Source organism: Protopterus annectens, chromosome 3.part0 (assembly GCF_019279795.1).
Source record: "Protopterus annectens isolate FY-2018-M chromosome 3.part0, PAN1.0, whole genome shotgun sequence".
NCBI lineage: Eukaryota > Metazoa > Chordata > Ceratodontiformes > Protopteridae > Protopterus > Protopterus annectens.
This window is the reverse complement of record NC_056731.1, coordinates 570,708,470-570,720,781: the sequence shown is the minus strand read 5'-3', so window position 1 is coordinate 570,720,781 and position 12,312 is coordinate 570,708,470.

Below are 12,312 nucleotides of genomic sequence, written 5' to 3'. Positions count from 1 at the left end.
ATGGTTTATCCTAAACACTGCAGTGTGCACTATAGGAGTTAGTTGTGAAAGTAGGTAATGTAAGTTTTACCTGTCTAAAACGTTAAGCTTTAGTGGAGAGTCACTATTTTTAAAACAGCAAGATAAATTGAAAGGGGTTGGTCACTTCTGTATTTTGTTACTATGGAATACAATAGGATGGACAATACATGTAAATAGTTGAAGGGGAGTGATTTCACAAAATGTTAATTTTGTGCTTACTCACACAAGCCAGTAAAAACAGAGAGGAAATGAGATATATGGTTAAATTAAAATAAGGAGAAGGCAGCTAGAAAGACAGTGGTGTTTAAGAACACTACAGTAACTGGGTGGGAGGGTGGGGAAAAAGTTCTGCCTGACTCACAAGAGACAGAGCTGTGGTCTCTTTTTCAGTTTTAATATGCAGTTAAAAGCAGAATACAAGTAAAATACAAGATAAATAAAACAAATCACAGTATTCAAAATAGAAAAAGGCAATAAAGTAATACAGCAAATAAATAGCAAACTAACCTTTCCCTCACAGCAAAGTGTAGCAGAGTCTAGGTGAACCTTTTTAGTAAAGCTCTGAAATGGTTTATTTTACCCCTTGAATAGAAAGTTTAGTTCCTAGCTCCACCCCCTCAGTTCACAGGTGATTAAACTTAACTGACCTGTTCTATTGACCTGTACTAATTTCTGCATGACTCATAAGAGACAGAACTGCTAAAAACAGCCACTAAGAACCAGATACACCAAACTCCACAGCAACAGAAATAACAGCACAGACTGAGAATAAAATTTAATTATGATTCTGGTACCTCGGCCTTCGCCTTCAAATGGACGTAAATTTAAGAATACTAGAACATCTCGGAGACATTAGAAATGTAAGGCTTGATAGTCCGGTGGCTAGTCATTTTCATAAAGAACATGGAGGTTCGGTGAGAGATTTAATTTTTATTGTTATAGCCAAACCTTATGGGATGGGGGGGGACAAACCATAGTTTTCAGAGGAGGTTATTAATTATGGAGTCTAAATATATTATTAACTTCAATACTCTCTATCCTAATGGTATGAATTTGGAAATATGAATAACATTGGTGGATGTTTAATGGGAATTATTGTGTTATTTACTATTTAATGTATGAGTATTTAGCATGTAATAAATATAGTTAAAAGTGTTTAGTAGAAGTTTTGTAAATGTGGCTTTAAATTTTTGAAACAATGTTAATTTATTTCAATTAATGAAATGAAAGGTGGTTCTTATAGGCTTGTTTCCGAGTATGTAAACTATTCCATTTGAAGGCGAAGGCCAAGGTACCAGAATCATAATTAAATTTTATTCTCAGTCTGTGCTGTTATTTTCATTGCTGTGGAGTTTGGTGTATCACAAGAGACAGAGTTGTGGTCTCTTTTCAAGTTTTAATATGTAGTTAAAAAGCAGAATACAAGTAAAACAAGGTAAATAAAACAAATCACAATATTCAAAATAGGAAAAGGCAATAAAGTAATACAACAAATAAAAAGCAAACTGGGATGGATAACAGTGGGATGGCATGACTTCAGCCTCTGACAACCCTGCCTGTGCCTCACCAAACCTATCATCATTGTCAGAGTCTGTATGTACACTAACAAAAGTTTGCCTGCAGGAGGGACCCTGGCTCACCTCGCCACCTGTGAGTGGAAAACAAAAAGCGTACTTTAAGACCTGTGTGTCATTGCTGACCTCTTCACACACGCGTGCACACACACACACACACACACACACACACACACACACACACACACACACACACACTTACAGGTGAGGTGGCACAAAGATATTACACAGACCTCTCATTACCCAACTGTCAACATGCATGACATATGGCACTCAACAGCATACACTGCAGCCATACCCTATCGCTGTTACCAACATTATACATCTCTGTGATGCATGAGTTATGTTAGTAGGTGGTGCCCCTTCCCCTGGAATACACTGCACCCCTGTACACAGTATTGCTGTGAACAGGTGCACAGCAATACTGTGCACCCATGTACACAGTATTGCTGTGCACCTGTTCAGCACCCTGGCATGCACTGTGCACCATACTTCACAAGTGTACACACCATTTCTGAATGTGTATATGTGTGGCAGTTATGTTTGTGCTGTTGATCACAGCTCCTATGGGTTTGTCTGACACATACCTGGGATGACATGAGGACAGATGTTAATAGTGAATGCCTGCTGTCTGATTTGCAGATCTCATCATCAGGAGTGCATCTATGAGCAATAAAATCCAATTACACTGACAACCTTCAAAGCTTACTGTTGCTATGAGGAGTGTACACACCCTTATTGACATGCCACCCTCTTGCCTGATATGCCATGGGTCCACAATACTGCATATGCTAACATTACACACACCTATGTGACATATTACCTGTCCAATCAAATGCAGTATCAAATAAATGTGTTAGTTGTGCAGATGCTGATTGAGATGCATACAATATGTGGGTTGCATACGTGTGCACACCCTTAACACAATGATTTGTTGCAGCACCTGTTAAGTGAACTACAGCAGTCACTATTCCTGGAAGGGGTATACTAGCATTGCTCATCTTCACTTGCCAATATTTGGTCACTCCACCCTACAAATGTCCTCCATCTCTGCCAGATTGCAAGGTCAGCTCATGTGCACAGACTTTGGAGGTCACACAGTACCTTCACTATTGCTGTGGAGTCAGGGTTATGTCTGGCACAATGCATGACCCTGACTGTGTTTAGATACAGCCATTCATAGCGAGCTTTGAATGTATGCTTCAGTTCACTGTTGTGTTTCAGGATGACACCCCTTCCCATCCTCAGCCTTTTTGCAGATGCTTGACAACTATGGGCCACACATGAGTGTCATTTTGCAGTGTCCCACATTCAGAGCACCATGTCTACTGGCCTAGTTCCTGCTAATGAACAACAAACCTTGAGGTGTATACTGGCACCAGCAACATACAGATAGGGATGGTAGGCCTGAAGTGGAGTGAAGTGTTGCTTGTGCAGCATGTGTATATTTATTAATACTGTCTGTAGGTTTCAGCCTTGGTCTCAGTACACCACTACACAGTGCAACACATGCCTTTGGGAGACTTGATGTTATGCATATGCTACTTGTAGAGAGCCATGGATGATGTCTCCTGTGGAACAACTCTTCCATCTGATTTCCATAACCCATAGGCCACACTTATGCAGAGTCCAGGCAATTGTCACCACAGGTACTGCACAGGCAGTAATTGCTAGATATTTCTGCAAGTCCTTCAGTGTTGCTGCATGTTTCTGGGCAGCCTCCATGACCCGTTTGCAACATGTGTTGTCATCTGTCTTGGATGGGCATCTGTTTATTTTCTACATTAATGTTGTCCCATACTTCATCGTCACATACATGCTTGTCTGCACTGTTTGCCAGGGTATATGCAATGGTGAGGTAAGGCTATGTTTCCCACTCTTGAATGCTACATTTTGGATATGGGATCCATTCCATGGTTTGTAAGATGTGTGCAACCCACAGTTGTCTCTGTTGCAGGTGAGTGGGCAAATGTCATGGACATATTTCTTGGACAGCAGACCATTACTTGGTGTCACATTGAGGACCTGTACTTGATGGAAGGTGTATACTCAACAAGAGTGAATGCTGTCAGTACCTCAAAAGCTGCTTCCACAATATGTTATTTGGAGTGTGTGCACACATATGCTTCCAGTGTTTTGTTAAAGTATGTATTCCCCATATTTGTTGTCCTAACATAGGATTCTATATTACACATTCATTGCTCATGTTACGATCACATTCCAGGTTGTAAACGTTATGGAATGTGATATTGTGATATGCCGTTGTGTAGGTCTGTAATAGTTGCCATTGTAATAGTGGTATATACACTGTTGTTGCCACTGTATAAGGGTAATGTTTCAGACATGTCTTTACTGTAGGCCATTTGTCCCACCATTATGTTCATCTCTGTCCACACATCTTGCACTGGCAGGTTGTTAGTTATAATGCAGTACTCTTACATACCCTTCAGATATGCCACCATGGTGACCACTGTGATGCAGTGATGTTAACAGCAACAATAAGTAAACATGTACAGCATGCATTATTGGTAGGTGTATTAAATGTGTACATGGCAAATACCATGGCCATAACATGGCCGGTGTATTGGCAAACCTGAACAAAAAACACCATACTCACCAGCTACTGGGTGCTGCCCCAGAGGTATATCAGAGGGACTTACATAGTTGTGTGAGAGATGTGATGTCAGTACCAACACCTGTGGCATTGGTACAGGGTGGGAGCCATATTTAAGTACATCAACAGCAAAAACCCACAATACTACAGATTATGCACATCTGTTCATTACTACACTGCAGCAACAGACTATGTTATCTGACATATGCATGAAGATACTTTACACTGATGATGGATAAGCAACAGTATTCGACTAATGTGCCCTGGGGGCTTACCTGCATGCTCCTCATCCATTGTGTGGGCAGCATTCACCTCCACAATGCTATCATCAGGTTCTTGACTTGGCTGGCTGGCAGGTGCCGCAAGGCTGGTAAGGAGCTCCGCAGCAAATGTCAGTGGGGGCTGGATGGCATGGCCCCCACCTGTGGCTAGCTAGTCCCTCCTAACTGCAGCAGCATACTGACGGGCATGACAGATGAGGCCAGTGCTACCATGTCACACCTGCTCATAACTGCGGTTATGCAGGCTGAAATAATTTAACCTGAGGACAAGTTCGTTCCACAGGGCAGTCCTCTCCTGCAGATCATGGGTTGTAGACCCAAAGAGGGTTCTGTGGTGATGCATGAGGTAGTTGATTAGTATTTCATTCTCCTGTGGACTATAATTAGGGAGATACTCTGTTGACATGGTACCTGAAAGACATAAACAGGAAAAAAATGTCTGAGGACCTTCTACTGCAAGGATATAATAGTTGTTAATTGACATCTATCTCCTCCCACCATATCTGCAACAATAATCTGAGCACACACATCACTGGGTATGTTTACATCAAACCTAGTGTTGGGACATGTATCCCATTGTGCAACAAATATTGAAATGTGTTTCTATTCATGTTCCATGTTGAAACACTATCATTGGTGGCCTGTTGCTAGCAGTGTAACCTGCATAACTTTGTAATGGCTACTGAGGTTCCATATATGCATGTGTTCTGTTTGCTATGCAATTGTACCAAATCTGGTGTTTTGGGTTAATGGGAATATCTATGCAGGCTCTTATAATTAATCCTGGATTGTGTTGACTATTACTACCCACATATGCTCTAAAACTGCAACACAATAGCATGTTTGGGAAGGCTGTTCCCAGAAGAACCACCTCTCTCATCTCATCTGGCTGTGGAATCCAGGCCACAACATGTCTGGGACCCAACCCAGGACCTCCTAATCTGCTGGTCCTGTACTACCTTCAGGTGGAACCACCTCAGGGGATGGTGCTTGTCCCCCCCTGGGAGCATGCATAGACAGGATCCTGTAACCTGAAGTCAGGTCCAGGGTCTGGTGCATAGGGAGCTCCACAGATAATTGGGGGATCTGCTACACCACCTTTAGGCCCTCATGACACAATTAGAGGTTCAACCTACCCCTCCTGCTCAGCCCCCAGCATAGCCACCTTCAGGGCCATGAAGGTACAGAGGTGACTGCCTATGGGTGGGGACCTCAGTCCCACTGTTTCCATTTGGGGGCTCATGGGCTTCCAATTTCCAGACACCCCTCCCCGTCCAGGGTGTTTACCCACCACATGTGTCATATACTGCTCTGTATGCTGTCCTGTCTGTCTTGTCTGTTTTCCACCCCAACCTACCTCCCCAAATATAACTACTATCCTTCCCCAACATACCACTCTCACCTTAACAAAAAATGGACAATCTGTTCCCAACACAAATTTCACACCATACATAACTTATATATATATATATATATATATATATATATATATATATATATATATATATATATATATGTATATCTATATGGAGTGCATTCAGACATCAGTTCCACACTCTGAACCTCCTTCCTCCACAGCTGCACTGATCTGCCTTGCTACAAAACAGAGCGTCACATGTGGACACAGCCTAATATTAGGGGGGATATGTAGGAACAGATCGTAGATAATCCTATTACAAACCTATAAAGTTTGTGCATGATACATTTCAGACTACCATGACTGTTCTGAAGGTGGTGGGGGTCTGAAACTCATGTGTCTATTATGACTTCATTACTTCCACCTTCAGCTATTTGCCAGAATAATATACACATTTGGAGAAACAGAACGAACACTATGATGCCTTACATCTTGTCATTCTGTGCAGATCTGCACAGTTGACAGGCATGCCTTACTGCTCACAGGGCCAGTTGCTATGTCCATAGCAGTTGTTCAGCAAGACAGCATTACAGCAACAAGTCTTGATGGCACATATAAATCTTTCAACATCATCTATCCCATTATTACAGACCAAGTACTACATTCAATTCCATGCATACATGTTTCACATACCTGTTTTATTATTATGCTGTCTTCTGTGTACCACGTGGATATCTTCCTTGGTTTTTTTTTGTTTTTTTTTATTTGTAGTAGTATTGTTTAGTGTTATTTATGTTTTCTCTCTCTCTTTCTCTCTCTCTCACTGCACTACAGGGATCAATCTGGTTTGAATAGGATGCAGCATGGCTTTTGGAGGTGATGCTCATGATCAGGTGATGGACTCTGCACCAGTTGGTGTTCCCCACCTGCTAATTGCATGCATCCAGCTATGTAGTACTTCCAATAGCCAATGTCATAGCAACCCACTACTATAAATGACTACATCATATGGGCATTGTCCCTTTACCTTTCCTGTATGGAAGACATCCTTCCTGTGTGTGGGCAGCAGTGCTACAGACAGCAGGTAGCAATACCTCTTACAACAGGACTTGTGGACACAAGCCAACTACATGTTTGTCTAAGGTTCCAGACCTATGGACAGTATGAGTATTGATGTTATATGCATTGGACACTGCTAGTTTTACAGGGCTTTTTGTGTACATGCTAGTTTTACATGGAATCCAGTCTGTCTGCATAGCTCTCAACTGTGGGCCTATCCACATGGTGGCCAGAGGATTGGCTATGTTTTGTCTGTTTACCACACAGGTCTTGTCTCTGCCATATCAGTGGCATTCTCTCCTTTGATTGCTATCAGTACATGGCAACATCCATTTGTGTTTCTGACTTCATGTTCCTGAGTAAGGGTATTTTGCAACCAATCCTGCAACACCAGCAACTTTCACAGTGTGTAACAGCAAAATTGAAAATATAGCCCTGTGTTCCAGCCTCTGTCCTCTACATATATACCAGGCTTTATCCAGATGTTATGCAGTAAGAGGTTTGTTAGGTAATGGCCTATCATTATTTAGTGCTGGCATTCCTGCTATGATTCAAGTGATGTTGTGGACTCCCACACAAATTGTGGGGTAGGGTCCATCTATATGAGGGCTACAGCTGGACAAAACATGTGTGACCTTATACAGTCTGGAGTTCAGTGTATGGAAAACACTGTTATATGTCCTTGTAAGACATTTTATGGGGCGGGGTATTACATGTTTTTAACCTAAGCTGTTACAACATGCAAAGGATATCTGTAGTAAGAAACATTAATGTATATGGCTGTACAGTTTCATACATTTCACCATGGGAACAGTGGTGGCCTAGAGCTTACTGTCTTACACACAGTTCTGTCTGTCAATTTGATACTGATGTTTTAAAATAAGTATTGTTATGCAACAGATACCTTTACATTGTGACAACTAACACTTTTCCCCTTGGGAGTTGAGTACAGAGTGTATTTGGAGGCTGCTGAACTACATCTGTAATTAAGGGTTGATGGGTTCTTATCTTCAAGGCAAGTTTTTAGTAAGTTATGTTTTTCAGATTACTGTATCAAATGTTTTGTTTGAGAGTTGCATGAATCAATTATTATGTATTTCAAACACAACTGCTATAAGAAATGGCATAAACAACTGAAATAGTACACAAATAAACATTTCTATGTATGCAAATGTGTGTGTGCTGTCATATCCTTTGCATTGTGTGTGAGTATATGTTTCATGCAATAATTATCATTTGTAGGACAGAATCAAACACTGGCCATTTAAAAGATGGCGACGGTAGGAATAATGGCTGTTTGATATGCTGTGCACCCTCTATACTTATACATATCTATAAGTAGTAATATATTTATATGTGTATGTATGTGTACATACATATGTATATTTATATATATATATATATATATATATATATATATATATATATATATATGTATATGTTTGAATATGTATATATATATATATATATATATATATATATATATATAAAAGAAAGTAAACGGAGGCTACAAATCACACCAGCCAAACGGATTCAAAATCTTTTTACTCAGTAAGCGCTTTCATGCAAACATTGCTTGCACGTCTTCAGACAAAGTAAAAATGAAACACATTACATTTTATAATACCAAGTGCTTGAACCAAGCCCACAGTTAATTGAATAATTAATTGATTTACTTGATTAAACCAACCATTTAGCAACCATAAAAAACTTGGCTTAAAGATACAAATGTACATAAAAAGCTGTATAAAAAAATTATATATGTATATGTATATTTTTATATATATGTGTATCTATAATCCTATACATCCATTAATTAAACCAACTACTTAATATATACTTATAAAATGTAACTTATTTTAAATTATTATTATAATTTTAATTTGAATTTAATCCATTGTGTATATATTATATATATTATACTAACCAAATCCATTCTTATATATACACACAAATGTAACTACATAGTGTTGAACAATAAAATAAAAATATTTAATCATTAGAATGTTTTCAAAATCTAATTATTTATGCATAAAAATATTGCACATTAAGAATTCAGCTATCTCTCTAAAGCTTTGATATTAAGTAAACATTTGATGGAACATGCATCATTAATGAGTGGATAGAAATGAGCATTAGTTTTTAATTGCCAGAGAAGTTCACGTTCTTGTAATTTTAAATACCATGGCCCCCCTCTGAGATTCTTGTCTACTTTTTCTACTATATTAAACAGAAAACTATGAGAGTCATTATCCATAACATGCTTAGCTAATGCATTTGTTGGATTTTTTCTAGATATAGCATACAAATGCTCATAGATTCTGTTTTTTAATAATCTTTCGGTTTTGCCGAAATAGTAGACAGGACATTCCTTACACTTTGCAAGATACACCACACCCTGGGTCTCACAGTTATATTTACCATTAATGTGATATCTAATGCCCCTTATCATAAAACTAGAACCTATTTGTATAAACTTACAATATTTACATCTCCCACACTTAAACATACCCTTATTCATTTTATAGGGTTTAAGAGGAAGCTCAAGTAAATTTTTCATAGAAGGAGCTCTTTTATAAACTACGTTCAATTTTGGACCCAATAAAGAATGTAGTTTCCTGTCTTGCATAATGAATTCCCAGTTACTTTGTAAAATACTTCTGACTTGTGAAGAATACAAGTTAAATTGTGTCAAAAAACCAATATTATAATTAGTATTGCTGTCACTTTGATACATACTTTCTAGCTCAATATTATCAATGGTATTATCATGAGTTACATTCCTGTAACAATGGATACCCCTTTAAATAAAGGCCCAAGTATTCCAGCTTTCCTTTTGTTATTAATTTCCGCAAAAACTGCATTTAATAATTTATTGGGATAACCTCTGTTTTCAAACATTTCCCAGAGTTTCCCATATTCCTTCTCAAATCCTTCTTCTGTAGAGCACATTCGAGAAGCTCGAACAAGTTGGCCCTTTACCACCCCTTTCTTTTGATAATAGGGGTGGCAGCTTGTGAAGTGTAAGAAGGAGTTGCTATATGTTGGCTTTCTATATATTTTGGTAGCAAAAGTATTTTTTATCATGTCTTTACTAATATTGATGTCAAGAAAATTAATAGATGTCTCTCCAATTTCATAAGTAAATTCCAGGAAAGGGACAAAAGAATTCATTTCACTAATCAGCTCAATAACTTTTTCTCGTGCACAACTAGCTGTCATTAGAATGTCATCCTGATAGCGTGTGTACCAGACTATGGTTTCCTGAAATAAGTTATGGGGAAAAAGGAATGTCTGTTCCCAGAAGGCCATTACTGTGTTTGCAAAACTACCGCCAACTGGAGAACCCATCGCTACTCCTGTTAATTGTAAATATATATCTTTTCTGAACATGAAATAATTATTTGCCAAAATAATTTCCAAAGTGGAAATAATAAGATCAACTTCTTTCCCTGGGCACTTTTTTTGTATTAAAAATTCACGTGCCCACTCTACTCCTGTTGCATGGGGAATAACAGTATATAAATTTTTGACATCTGCTGTCACAAATATTAATTCAGTTTCAAAGGGAATTTCATTAAGACTCCTCAAGACATGCCAAGAATCTTTACATATCTGGCTTTCAGTCTTTAGGAATTCTTTCAATTTATTGTCCACCCATTTGGCACAGGGGTAGGTAATGGAATTCCGTCCGTCTATTATAGGCCTAAAAGGGGGGTTTTGAATGTTTTTATGTAGTTTCGGAATACCGAATAGCACAGGTGTAATGGGTGCTGGCATGGAAAAATAATGATATAAATCTAATGTAATACTTCCTTCAATAAACAGTTCGCTTAAATAATCTTTAATTCTTTTGTAAGCTTGATTGAATTCATTTAATAATACCATTTTATATTCTTCCCCAGAGAGTAACAAATGCATTTTCTCTAAGTAATCATTCTCGTACATTAGAATAGCGCCCCCACCTTTGTCTGGCTTCATTACACGTATTTCATGTATTCTAATGTGTGTAATGAATTCTTTTTCTTTACATGACAACGTCTTATTTTTACAAATTTCCTTATATAAACTTCTCAGATGAACTTCGGAAATTTTTTCAAAAGTCATTAGGTTGTTATCCAAAGGTTCAAGCACTTGGTATTATAAAATGTAATGTGTTTCATTTTTACTTTGTCTGAAGAAGTGCAAGCAATGTTTGCATGAAAGCGCTTACTGAGTAAAAAGATTTTGAATCCGTTTGGCTGGCGTGATTTGTAGCCTCCGTTTACTTTCTTTTTTGTGGTTTTGAGAATTTTATTTTGTTTATGGCTGAAAACAATGGTGGCTTACAATCGCAGTCACAGGATTTGTTCATTTCAAGTCCAACTGCTAATATTCCTAATCGGGATGCTGATGCAGTTGGGTATCTCACAGCTTTAATTCAACAGCTAACACAACGTGTTGAAGTATTAGCAACCAAGGTCGAGTCCCAGAATGTTTCCAACATGCCGGTGGTGCGACCGAAAGCAGGAACAACTTTTCAAACGCTTCCACCTTTGGGTCTCTCATCTGTCAACAATGCACCAACTACCTTTGCTGGCGTAGCAAGTTCTAACGTTTCCCCTTCATCTAGCTTACCTCTCGGACAAGGAAGGGGGCAAGTAATTCAAACTGGCAATGGGGTTCAACGCGAAAACAACAACATTCCTAATAATTTACCAACTCTAGAGGAGTTTTGTAAGGTTCCTGATATTAACTTTCATTTGGTTGGGAATGTTGTCACGGAAAATCAGCAAAGTAAACCAGAAAATGACAACAATTCTAATATTGTTGCCAACCTTAAACAACTAGATGGACATTTATTAAAATTCAAGAAGTTGCAGGTTGAAGTTATTTACCTGCGTGAATGTATAAATTTGAAAATAGTTCCTAAGGGTCTCCGGCAATGGAAATACCCATCAGGAACACTAAAACAAACTGAATTTCATTCACGATTAATTCGTCACTTCGACCAGCAAGGGCTTCAGTTTCTGGAGCTGCTGATAGAAGAATATACTAACCAAATGACAATACTAAAGGACAAATTAAACACCATGGATACTTTGATAAAGACTGATCCTTGTTTTTCTCGTTATGAATACGACTACACTAGAATTTTTTCGAACATTAGTGTCTTAATTAGTAAAATTGGTGATACGAAAAGGAGGAAAATACAAAGGGATGTTTCAGCCTATGAAAAAGGAGCTGCCTATCCCGATCCACCTGTAAACCAAAGTGCGCATGTCAGTCCTCCTTCCATCACGCGCACACATACTAACTTTTCGGCCACAGATACACAAGGGGTACGAGAAAGTGATTTGGACAATTTTCTAAATACGGATAACAGTCATCTATCGGACATTGAGGTATCACCTCAAGCCCTGCGAC